Source organism: Sus scrofa, chromosome 4 (genome assembly GCF_054392235.1).
Source record: "Sus scrofa isolate SSC_HxYL_T2T_F1_AM1 chromosome 4, Sscrofa_HxYL_maternal_Yorkshire_Landrace_v2.0, whole genome shotgun sequence".
Taxonomy (NCBI): Eukaryota; Metazoa; Chordata; class Mammalia; order Artiodactyla; family Suidae; genus Sus; species Sus scrofa.
In genome coordinates this window covers 44,845,026-44,857,584 of record NC_139386.1, presented here as the reverse complement: position 1 = coordinate 44,857,584, position 12,559 = coordinate 44,845,026, and the positions used below count along the sequence as shown (strand labels likewise).

At 37.3% G+C, this 12,559-nt stretch overlaps 1 pseudogene; it reads left to right on the top strand.

Annotated features, from left to right (window-relative positions):
- The first annotated feature begins 12,075 nt into the window (after nucleotides 1–12,075).
- On the top strand, nucleotides 12,076–12,278 carry LOC100154184 (DNA-directed RNA polymerases I, II, and III subunit RPABC5 pseudogene; annotated as a pseudogene).
- Nucleotides 12,279–12,559: the final 281 nt, after the last annotated feature.

Here is a 12,559-nt window from a genome sequence, read left to right as displayed (position 1 = left end):
AAGTCAAAATCAATTATTTTAAAATCAGGAGTTCCCGCGGTGGCTCAGTGGTTAACAAATCCAACTAGGAATGATGAAGTTGTAGGTTTGATCCCTGGCCTTGCTCAGTGGGTTAAGGATCCTGCGTTGCCGTGAACTGTGGTGTAGGTCTGAAACGTGGCTCGGACCCCGAATTGCTGTGGCTCTGGTGTAGGCTGGCGGCTGTAGCTCCAATTAGACCCCTAGCCTGGGAACCACCATATGTTGCAGGTACGGCCCTTGAAAAGACAAAAAAAAAATCAAAATAATCATTTTTGACAGATGGCCTCCAATATTTAATTGGAAAGTATCTGTCAATTCTCCACATGGAATCTCATCATTCCATGTTCCAGAGTTTTTCTCATTAATCTTTATCTGATTTTTAAAAGAAATTGTTTTAAGTTAGTTAACCTGTGTGTATTTCACTGAAACTTTTATAGTTTTGCAATGCTTCATTTGAAAATACTTCAAATACTTCAAAATAAATTGGTATGGTTGTGATCTATAGAATTGGACTTCAAGACCTCAGTCACCCAGGGGCATAAAAGTCACCATGGGCATAAAATGGACCAAGAATTTTTTCTGAATAAAACTTTTTCTGGAGTTTCTGTTGTGGCTCAGCAGGTTAAGAACCCAGCTAGTATCCTTGAGAATGTGGGTTCAATCCCTGGCCTCACTCAGTGGGTCAATGATCCATCATTGCTGCAAGCTTTGGTATAAGTTACAGATGAAGCTCAGATCCCACATTGCTGTAGCTGTGGTATAGGCCAGCTGGTGCAGGTCCAATTTGACCTCTAGGCCAGGAATTTTCATATGCCACTGGTGCAGCCCTATTAAAAAAACAAACAAACAAACAACAACAAAAAAAAAACCTTGTTCTACTAGTACACAGTACTTCAGATGACCTTAATAGCAACATTAGTGGTGTGGCCCTAATCTTTACATTAATTAACCACTCTTCCTTGGACCCATTTATCTACTTACTGTATCCAGCTATGGGTTATGTGTTTTTTAAGCCATGACCTCAAACACTTTTTGTACAAGGTCATTTACAATAAAAATGACAATAGTAATAGCTACTATTAGCAACAATAAACTTATAGCTTACACTTTGGAAGAGATCCACAAAGCTTACCTAGTTTAGTAGCTGAGATCCAGGGTAGGTAAATAAAGTTTATGGCAGGCTTGGGTGAAAATCTATAATTTTGATTCTCTGTTTAATACTCTCCATTATTCCAAAATGCCTCTTGGGTCAAGTGCCTCTGTTTTTTCAGGACAGTGCTTCCTGCTATCACCCAAACAGCTGGAGTCCTTCTATACTCTGCACAAGATCACTAGAAACCATGAAAGTAGGGATTCTCTTTCTCTCACCCTGACCCTTTCACAAACTTGAAATTTTCTAAACAGAAATTCCTCTCTGATGTTTTCAGCTAAACACAAAAGTACAAATTTGGGTTTTCAAGACTGAAAAATGGTAAAAATACTTTATAAAGTAGTGAAATGTTCACACTCTATTCAGGGTTTTCAGTTGCATTTACAGAGACATTAGGAATCTGGGAGTTGTTTTAAATTGTAGCTGGCAGGAGAGAAGAGAGAGAATCCAAAATTAAAGGATTAACTCCATCCAAGAGGCTATTATCAAAAGGAAACTCCTCTCGTTTCTGATAAAGACTTCCAAAGTGGACAACAGCCAAGAAAGCTTTTTTTCCCCCACCTCCTATCAAAGATTGCATCCCTAATTTTGAAAGTCTAATGATGCTGGGCCTCTTTCTGGATCCATCTGTGCTATATCTAGACTCTCTCTGCCAAAGAGATGCAGGGTCTGGTTTTGTTCAATTGTACTTTGCTCTGTGCTTTCTTTTTGGTTATTTTGACCATAGTTCTCATCAAACAAAAGATGTCTATCTTTTATCATTTGGACATATTGAAAGGAATGTTCCTTGTCTCACTGTCTCTCAAAACATTTACAGTCATTATATGAGAAGAGAAATTCCACAGGGACCAATTACCATAAACATGTGCAGGTTAAAGATATGTGTACATATTTTATATTTGATATATTCAATTCAATATCTGAAAGGGCTTAAGTAAATTTATGATGTTCTATTGCAAGCTATGTGATTTTTATAGACTCCAAGGGAAATATATTTTAAATTTTGCTTCTTCATATCAAATGTATATTTAACAAAAGATAGCTAGCCTCTAAAATCAACTGGTCTAAGTATTTAAGCTCTATTTTGAAGTATACTTTAATGTTTGAAAACGCATTTATTTTGCATAAGTCTTTTCTGTCACAAGGGAAAATATATGTAGAAATACTGTCCACAGTTTTAATATCAGTCCTAAAGTGTAATGATTATGTAATTTGAAAATGTAGCCTGCCATTATCTGGAGTCTAGGACCAATGAAAATGAGTGACCCTGGAGTCAGTGTAGTCAATGGTGCTTACATGAGGTCCTCCTAGGACAGAGGTGGAGATGGTTATGCTAAGAGCAGAAGAAGGAGGTAAGCAGAAGACCACAGGGTGGTGGTCCTTGCTAGCTCTGGTTGATCAGAAACCTTGGGTGTGTTACAAGGAGGTTAAGGGAGCTGTCTGTGTCAACCTGTGTAAGTTTGGACCCCAGTTTCAGAGTGTTCTCCTAAATAAGTTCTTTAACCCCTCTAAGCCTCTGTAAAATAGAAAAACAATAGTACTAATCTCATAATATGGTTGTGATTTAATAAGACAGTGTATGTAAAGTGCTTATTTAGAGACATCCCTGTAAAATAATGGTTACTAGTACAGACTGCAGCCTTAGTCTAAATTTTAAACATAAACCCATCACTTAGTTTCTGTGAAATTATCTTAACTTCTTTTAGTATCAGTTTCCTCTCCTGAATATGGGTATAATAAATAGTAGCAGCATCATTGTGCAGATTACTTTAGTTAATTCAAGCATTTAGAAGAGGACCTAATGCATGATAAATGCTCAAAAATATTAGCTGTTATTATTAGAGTTCCTAGAAATGTTACTTGAAAAGTACCTAGAGCCAAAAAACTGTTCACTTTCAATTCTTTGCTTATCTAACTCCCACAGCAAAAGAAGGGAGAAACATTCTTACTTTATTTCATTTCTCTTCCATTCTAAACTCATTTGCTTTGCTCCCAGGAGAAAGCAGGTGTGCTTGCTTTGGCGGTGGGGAGTGGGGAGGAGAGCACATTAAGCTAGCATTCTGACCCATCTGTCTAGCAATACCTCCAAAATGGGATGTACATTGCACTACAAGCTGTGAAATCAGATGGTTGAAGGCACATGCATTTTCCTGAGTAGTATCATGAAAGACTCTCCTTTGTCTGGTCTGTGTTTAAGAGGTCTTAGACTTTCATCTTTATTCATGGGTTCAACAGGTGTGGCCTCCATTGCTAGTGAACAGTCACCTGTGGCTTGACACTTGACAAAGGTGATTTTACTGGATGATGAATCTTACTGAATGTTATAGCTAAGAACTCTATTGTCTGTCGGTGGATAGAATTTAAGATACATTTAGGTGTACCAACCCTGAGAAGAAACAATGCTGGACTGTGTGTTATTAGTTTAATAAAGCATATGCTTGCTGTCAGTAATGTTTATTCTTTTAAAAAGTACATATGGTTGACGATACAGTTCTTTGAGTTGTGGCGTATTAAGTCCTTGCACTCACAGATTCAGTTGTATCAATGTGGTGAGTATCTTACACAAATGTTAGTTTTCCTCACTCATCACCCAAGGACATCCTGAAAAAGCAGGACTGTGTATGTGTAAGGTTGGATCGAGGTGGCTCAAATCAGGAGAGAAGGGAGAGTGCAGAAAGTGATGTGTGTCTAGATTTGGATAGGAAGAAATTTCCTAAAGAGCTTTTACTCTTATTGAGGTTCATAATCCATAAAACTTTTTTCCAGAGAAAAAGAATCCATGATCTTGTGAAACTGGATTTCTGTAAATTTATTCCCAAGTTTCTCAGCAGGAAAACTTGTTTTTTGTCCAATTGTAACTGCTATCTTGCCAAGGTAAGAGAACTTTTGATATATCTATGCATGTCTTCCCAGGCTAGGAATGCAGCACAAGACTCTTTACATTAACTGAGTAATCAGATGGTAAAATAATCACTTTGGCCATTCTCTGTGTGAAGTGCACATTTTTTGATGATAAACTAAGTAATTCCATATGCACATGAACTGTTAGTATTCGATTCCTGTTTCTCTTGTAATGTCCTAGGTCTTTTGTCTTTTGAATCAATTAGGTCAGTCTCTGGGGGATTAAAAAAAAGAAAGAAAGAAAGAAAAACAGACCGTAGTTTAAGCCAAAACACTATAATACTGTCCATTCAACATATGGTGTTTATAGATCTTGAAAACAGAATCAGGAGGAATGCTTCAGATTAGAAGGGATTTCTCCACATCAGAAGTGGTTTCAATTTGTTAGCTTTTAAAATCTTTGGTCCTGGAGTAGTTTTTATTGCAGTCAATAAAGTGGTTAGTGAAATGAGAGTAAAATATTATAATTATTTCATTAAGTAAGATTTTTATGCCTCCACTGGTATGCAAATAATATGCTACTTTGTTTTTTATTTCATATATATGTAAATATGCTCCACATATATATTCTACACTTCTTTTAAGTCACAGTGTGAGAAGTTGCTGCAATGTGAGAAGTTGTGTAGTAGAGTTAGCTGGAAAATCTTTGCTCTCAGCTAGGGCAGCATGGCTGACCTTTGACTCCACAGGAAAGTCCACCCTCTGTTCAAACCCTCTTGTTCCAGACAGCCCAGCACAGATGGCATGAGTGGTTCTGGCGAGCCAGCCGGTGAGAACAGGCAGGCAGACATCTGCAGGTGAAGGCCGGGAGGGAATCACGGCTGGAAGGTCATTGAAAGTCGATGCACAGAAAGGCTGTTTCCCCAGCAGCAGAAATTACCCTGTAAGACCTTTGCAGGTCCATGAGGCAGGAGGCCAAGGGCGATATACAATGAATAGTTAAACTGTCCTAAGAAGGGCCTGGTGTCTATTAAAATCCCAAACACCTGAATCACATCTGACTTGAAGATTACCACCTAAAGGTTCTGAGCACCAAACAGTCCTAGGAACAAGAATATTGGCACACACACACAAAAAAAAAAAAAAAAATCACGTGAGAGTTGTTAAAAGTACCAGTGCCCAGACCAGTTAAGAAAGAGTCCCTAACCATCAGTACATATCTCTAAACAGCTCCTGCAGAGGACAAGACAAAAAGGACCACTCCTCAAAGCACAAAACTGGACTGGCTGGTTGTTTAAAGTGGTGAGTTGAGCTGAGTGAGCTCTGAACACCCAAAATTAAAACTTAAGTTAATAGCTGTGGAGATTTCATCATTTCTTAAGAAATTTTCTCTCTCTCTCTCTCTTTTTTTTTTTTGTATTTTTGTCTCTTTTAGGACTGCACCTGCAGCAGATGGAGGTTCCCAGGCTAGGGGTTGAACTGGAGCCGTAGCTGCTGGCCTAAAACACAGCTATAGCAACTTGGGATCCAAGCCGTGTCTGCAACTGACACCACAGTTCACAGCAACACAGGATCCTTAACCCACTGAGTGAGAGGCCAGGGATTGAATACGCACCCTCATGGTTCCTAATCAAATTCATTTCTTCTGCGCCACAATGGGAACTCCAAGAAATTATTTTTTAAGAAAAAGAGAATGAGGCAAAGAGTCTAGAGACCTGATTATTATACCAAACTTTGCCAGTCATTTCAACTGAGAACCTACCTATTCCTTGTCTGTGTAATATAATAGAGTTGGATAAAGTAATCTCCAAGGTCCTTCCTTTCCTCCTATTTCTGTTGTCAAATGCTGCTGGTATAAAACTCTGAACAATCTCTTCTTTTCCTTTTAAAAACTGGTAGTTCCCTGGTGTCCTAGAAGATTAATAATCGTGCCTTGTCAATGTTGTGATGCCACTGTGTCACCCCGGCTGTGGCGTGGGTTCAATCTCTGGACCAGGAACTTCTGCATGCCTCAGGCATTGCCTAATAAACAAAAACTGTTAATTTTTTTCTGATGATTGAAAAATAAGAATATCATAATTTTATATTTTAAAGCCTCTGTCCCACCTTTCATTTAATAAGAAATAAAACATGAAATGTTTTATGCTATGATCACTCATTTAAGATCATATAGAAAATCATCATTAGTACAACAGGGAAGAAAAAAAATTAAAAATCATGTAGGTAGGGAAAAATAAATAAAACTTTTTCTATAGGCAGATGACATGATTGTATATGTAGAAAATATTAAGAATTTACAAAAAAAGAAGACTTTAATAAGTTTAGCAAGGTCTAAGAATATAAGTTCAATATACAAATATCGGATGTATTTCTATATTCAAGCACTGAAAAATCACAAATTGATTTTTTTAAGTATTATTTAAAATATCCAAAAATAAACTATAAATAAATCTAACAAAATTTGCGTGTGAAATCTAATAAGATTTATATGTTATAACTACAAAATATTGGAGAGAATAATAAAAAAAAATGTGTTCATGGCTTAGAAGGATCGATGTTTTGAAGACGTAAATTGTCAGAGTTCCTGCTGTGGTTCAGAGGCTTAAGAACCTAACATAGTGTCATGAGGATTTAGGTTGGATCTCTGGTCTCATTCAGTGGGTTTGGATCTGGCAATGTGGCAAGCTGCAGCATAGTTGGCAGATGCAGCTTTTGCTGTGGCTGTTGATGTAGGCCAGAAACTGCAGCTTGGATTGGACCCTTAGCCCAGGATATTATTTTAAGAGGTGGTGAGGCCCTTAAAAAAAAAGAAAACATGTGTCAATTCTCCCCAAACTAATTGATAGATTCAATGAAACTCCAATCAATAACCTAGAAGGCTTTTGTAGACTCTGAAAAGCTGATCCTAATATTTATAAGAAAAAGCAGAGGATACATAATAAACAAAATAATTTTAAAAATAAATAACAAAGTTGAATGCTATCTGATTTCATGACTTACTATAAAACTTCAGTAAGAATTACTGTATAAGACACATTTAACTTTGGTTAGGTGGGATCCGGAAAAGATGGGCTAAAGAAGGCACCTGAAAACATGTGTGCTCATTAGTATGGTCAGGAACCCTAGCTATGCACTGGATATATTTTGTAAATAAAGTTTTATTGGAATACAAACATATATGCCCATTTGTTTACATACAGTCTATGACTGTTTTCACACCACAGTGTCCAAGTTGAGTAGTTGCAACAGAGTCAGAGAACATATGGATAAGGTTGCCAGATTTAGCAAATGAAAATACAAGAAGCTCAGTTAAATTTGAATTTCAAAAAAAACCACAAAAAAAAGTTTTATTATAAGTATGACCCATGCAATAACTAGGACATAGTCATACAAAAAATTATTTGAGGTATATTTGAAATGCCTTGAATTTTATTTCTATGTATAAATTTAAAGACTGAAGTATTTAATCTTGGACCTTCATAGAAAAAGTTTACCAACACCTGCTTTAAGGTAAGTGAGAAAACCTTCTTTAACAATTAATTATATTGTCAATATTTAAAATGATTTGAAATTGTTTTTCCCTGAAAGAAGTTAAACAATTAACCAAGTATTAATACATTTGTCTTTTTTGAGCTACCAAGATTAAAATATGACACCTAAAATTCTAACTATTTCACTAATTTTTTCACCAGCTTCAAAACTTCCAATAAACTCCTCTACATATGAGAGTATACTATTATTTGGAGCAGTGGCTCACAAACTTGCACATCATATTACCTAGGGTGCTTTTTAAAAATACAAATTCAGAGTTCCTGTTGTGACACAATAGGATCAGTTGTGTCTTGGAAGCTCCGGGACACAGGTTTGATCCCCAACCCAGCACAGTGGGTTAAGAATACATTGCCACAGCTGCAGCTTAGGTCACAACTGCAACTCAGGTCTGATCCCTGACTTGAAAACTCCATATGCCACAGGGTGGCCAAAAAGGGAAAATAAATAAATTAATTTAATTTAATAAAAATAAATATACACACTCTTAATTAAGCCCCAGACCCATAAATTCTGATTCATTATGTCTAAATTGGAAACCAGGAATATTTTTATTTTTTTCAGTTTTTGAGATGATTTTGGATAGGCTAGAGAACTGATGACTTGCACACTGGTTTGCAAACTTTTACATGTATCAGGGCTTGTTAAAACTCAGATTGCTTGGCCCTAGTTCCAGAGTTTCTGATTTAGTAGGTCTGAGGTGGTGCTCTAGAATGTAGATGGCAGAGTAGCAGGACATGAAGCTCACCTACTCCCACAAAGACAGCAAAAATACACCTATATGTGAAACTAATCACACAAAAATTTGCTGAACACAGCAAAGGGATTCTGATAGAGCAAGAAAATCTTCACGTAACCAAGGAGGACAAAAGCAAAAAAAAAAAAAAAAAAAATAGGAAAAGAGGGAAAAAGTGAGAAAGGAAGTAGTTCAGGATCTGCACCCTTAGGAGGGAGCTGGGAAAGAAAAAAGTTCCTGAAACCTGGGAAGTGCCCCCCCAAACAGGGAGGTCAGCTGGGACAAAGGAGGGAGTTTAGAGTCTCAGAGGAGAACACAACAATCAGTTTTAAGCAACTAAAACAGAAACAATCCCGCTCAAACAATCATTGTGACCACCCTGCACTTCCCAACCAAGATGACAGACCACTGATGTGGGCAAGGTTTGGGAACTAAACCTTGGGCTCTGGCAGTTACACTGAGGGAGAGAATTGGGACCAGCTACATGGGAAAGAAACTGGGATTGGCTCTATAAAAACAGCCGAGAGAAACTAGGGCTCTCACATTTGAGGACATAAGCTGAGGAAACTTGTATAGGCTGGGAGGTCAGGCACCATTGTTTGGAGGTGCTGGAAGGAAGGGGCAGGATCCAACAGTAAAGCCGTGTTCCCTACACATGCTCTCAGGCAGTAGGACGCTGCCAACTATCAGCTTCGGGAGTCATGGTGGGAGAAGCTTCTATGTGACAGTGGCTCCTGCAACCCCTTCAGTTACTAGGTGGCTCTCAAAACTACTCCCTGTATCTGGCAACATCAGCAGCTGCTAATGCAGGCCTTCCCTTTGCCACGTGGCTCTCATGATTGCTCTCTGCAGCTGTGTTGGGGCACCACTAACCAAAAAAGGACACTAGATAACACACATTTGAAAGAAAGAAATAAAGAAGGAAAGAAGGATGGAATTAAGGAAGGAAGGAAAGAAAAGTCAATCCAAATACAATACCAGAGTTCTCATCATGGCTCAGTGGAAACGAATCTGATTAGTATCTATGAGGACGCAGGTTTAATCCTTGGCCTCACTCAGTGGGTTAAGGATCCGGCATTGTTGTGGGGTAGCAGACATGGCTCGGATCTGGTGTTGCTGTGGCTGTGGCATAAACCAGCAGCTACAGCTCTGATTTGACACCTAGCCTGGGAACCTCCATATGCCTCAGGTTTGGCCCTAAAAAGCAGAAAACAAAACAAAACAAACAAAAAACACAAAGATAGTCATCAAATCCCAAGACAAGAGAACAAATGTGCAAGGGAAGAAAAAAGTCCAACATCAACAAACCCAAAACAGTTAAGAAAATGACAACGAGCACATATATATCAATAACTGCTTTGAACACAAATGAATTAAGTTCTCCAACCAAATACAAAGACTGGCTGAATGGATAAAAAACAAGACCAGTATAAAGTCTGTCTACAAGAGATCCACTTCAGATCTAGGACACATAGAAGGTGAAGGGATAGAAGAAGATATTCCATACAAATAGAAATCAAAACAAAGCTGAAGTATCAATACTCATGTAAGACAAAATTTACTTTAAAGACTACTACAAGAGACAAAGGACACTACCTAATGGTCAGGGGACCAATTCAAGAAGATATACCAATTGTAAATATATATGCACTTAATATAGGAGCACTTCAATATATAAGGCAAATGCTAACAGCCATAAAAGGAGAAATTTACAATAACACAATAATAGTGGGGGACTTTAACACCCTATTTACAGAAATGGACAGATAATCCAGATAGAAAGTCAATAAGGGAACACAGGCTTAAATGACACACTAGACCAGATAGATTTAATTGATATTTATATGACATTTATACAACATTTCATTGGAAAGCAGCAGAATACACATTCTTCTCAAGCATACATAGAGCATTCTCCAGAATAGATCAAAATTTGGGCCACAAATCAAGCCTCAGTAATTTTAAGAAAACTTAAATTGTATCAAACATCTTTTCTGACCATAATGTGGTAAGACTAAAAATCAACTACAAAAAAAAAAAAAAAAACTGCAAAAAACAGGATCACATGGAGACTAAACAATATGCTACTAACAACTAATATATTATTGAAAAAAATCAAAGGGAAATTTAAAAAGACCTAGAAGCAAATGACAACAAAGACAAAACAATCCAAAACCTATGGGATGCAGCAAAAGCAGTTCTAAGAGGGAAGTTTATAGCAATACAAGCTTACTTCAGGAAACAAGAAAAATCTCAAATAAACAACTTAACCTTACACCTAAAACAACTAGAGAAAGAAGAACAAACAAAATCCAAACTTAGGTGAAGGAAAGAAACCATAAAGATCAGAGCAGAAATAAGTGAAATAGAAACAAAGAAAACAATACAAAAGATCAATGGAATTAAAAACTGGTTATTTGAAAAAAATCAACAAAATTGTCAAACCTTTCATCAGCCTCATCAAGAAGAAAGAGGAAAGGGTTCAAATAAATATAATTAGAAATGAAAAAAAAAGAAATTAACAAACAATAACGCAGATATTCAAAGGATCTATACATTAACAACAAAAGATCACAAAGAGAAAATAAGGAAAGAAACCCATTTACCATCTCATCGAAAAGAATAAAATACCTAGGAAAAATCCTACCTAAGGTGGCAAAATGCACTCTGAAAACTATAAGATGCTGCTGAAAGTTATCAAAGATGACATAAACAAATGGAAAGATATCATATTCTTGGATTAGAAGAATCAATATCATCAAAATGTGGTACTACCAAAAGCAATCTACAAATTTAGTACAATCTCTATTAAATTACCAATGGCATTTTTTACAAAACTAGAATAAATAAATTTAAAATTTAATTGGAGATCCCACTCTGGCTCAGGAAATTAATAACCTACCTAGTATCCATAAGAATGCAGGTTCAAGCTCTGGCCTCACTCAGTGGGTTAAGAATCCAGGGTGGCTGCAAGTTGCAGCATAGGTTGCAGATGTGGTTCAGATCCTCATTGCTGTTGCTTCGGCAGAGTCCAGCAGCCTATAGCTCCTATTCAGCCCCTAGCCTGGTACCTTCCATATGCTTTAGGCATATCCATAAAATTAAATTAAATTAAATTAAATTAAATTAAATTTTTATGGAAAAACTAAATATCCCAAGTGGCTAAAGCAATCTTGAGATAAAAATTGAGCTGGAGGAATCAGGCTCCCTGACTTCAGACTATACTACAAAGCTTCAATCATCCAAATGGTATGGTACTGGCACAAAAAATAGATGTATAAATCAGTGGAACAGGATAGAGATAAACCCACATATCTATGGTCAATTAATCTAAGACAAAGGGGGAAAACATACAATGGAGAAAGACAGTCTCTTCAATAATTTTTGCTGAGAAAACTGGATAGCTACATGTAAAAGAATGAAATTAGAACACTCTCTTACACTATACACAAAAATAAATTCAAAATGTATTAAATACTTAAATATAAGATCAGATGCTATGTTTCCTATAGAAAAATATAGACATAACACTCTTTGACATAAATCACAGCAATATCTTTGATCCACCGCCTAGTGTAATGAAAATAAAAACAAATATAAATAAATTGGACCTAATTAAACTTAAAAGGTTTTGCACACCAAAGGAAACCACAAACAAAACAAAAAGCGAGCACACAGAATGGGAAAAAAAATTCTTTAAAATAACCAAGAAGGGATTATCTCCAAAATATACAAACATCACATAGAGTTTTATATCAAAAAGACAACCCAGGCCGCCATGATCATCCCTGTTCTCTGTTTCACGTGCAGCAAGATCTTCAGCAACAAGTGGGAGGCCTACCTGGGGCTCTACAGGCTGGATACACAGAGGGGGATGCCCTGGATGCACTGGGCCTGAAGTGCTACTGCTGCCACTGCATACTACTAGCCCATGTGGACCTGATCAAGAAGCTGCTCAACTACATACCCCTGAAGAAGTGACTGTGCAGCCAACAGGCAGCATTTCACCCAGAGATATTCCCCTGAGGTATGGGGAGCTGGAGGCCTGCCTGCCCACAGCCCTGTCTGCATGTCTCCCTCTCCAGAAAGAATCTTAGGATAAATGCATTTGAAGACCACACACAAGAAAAAAAGACAACCCAATTAAAAAAATGGTCAGCAGAGGGAGTTCCTGTTGTGACTCAGTGGGTTAAGAGCCTGACATAGAGTCCATAAGGATGTGGGGTCAATCCCTGGCCTGCTTGGTGGGTTAAGGATCTGGC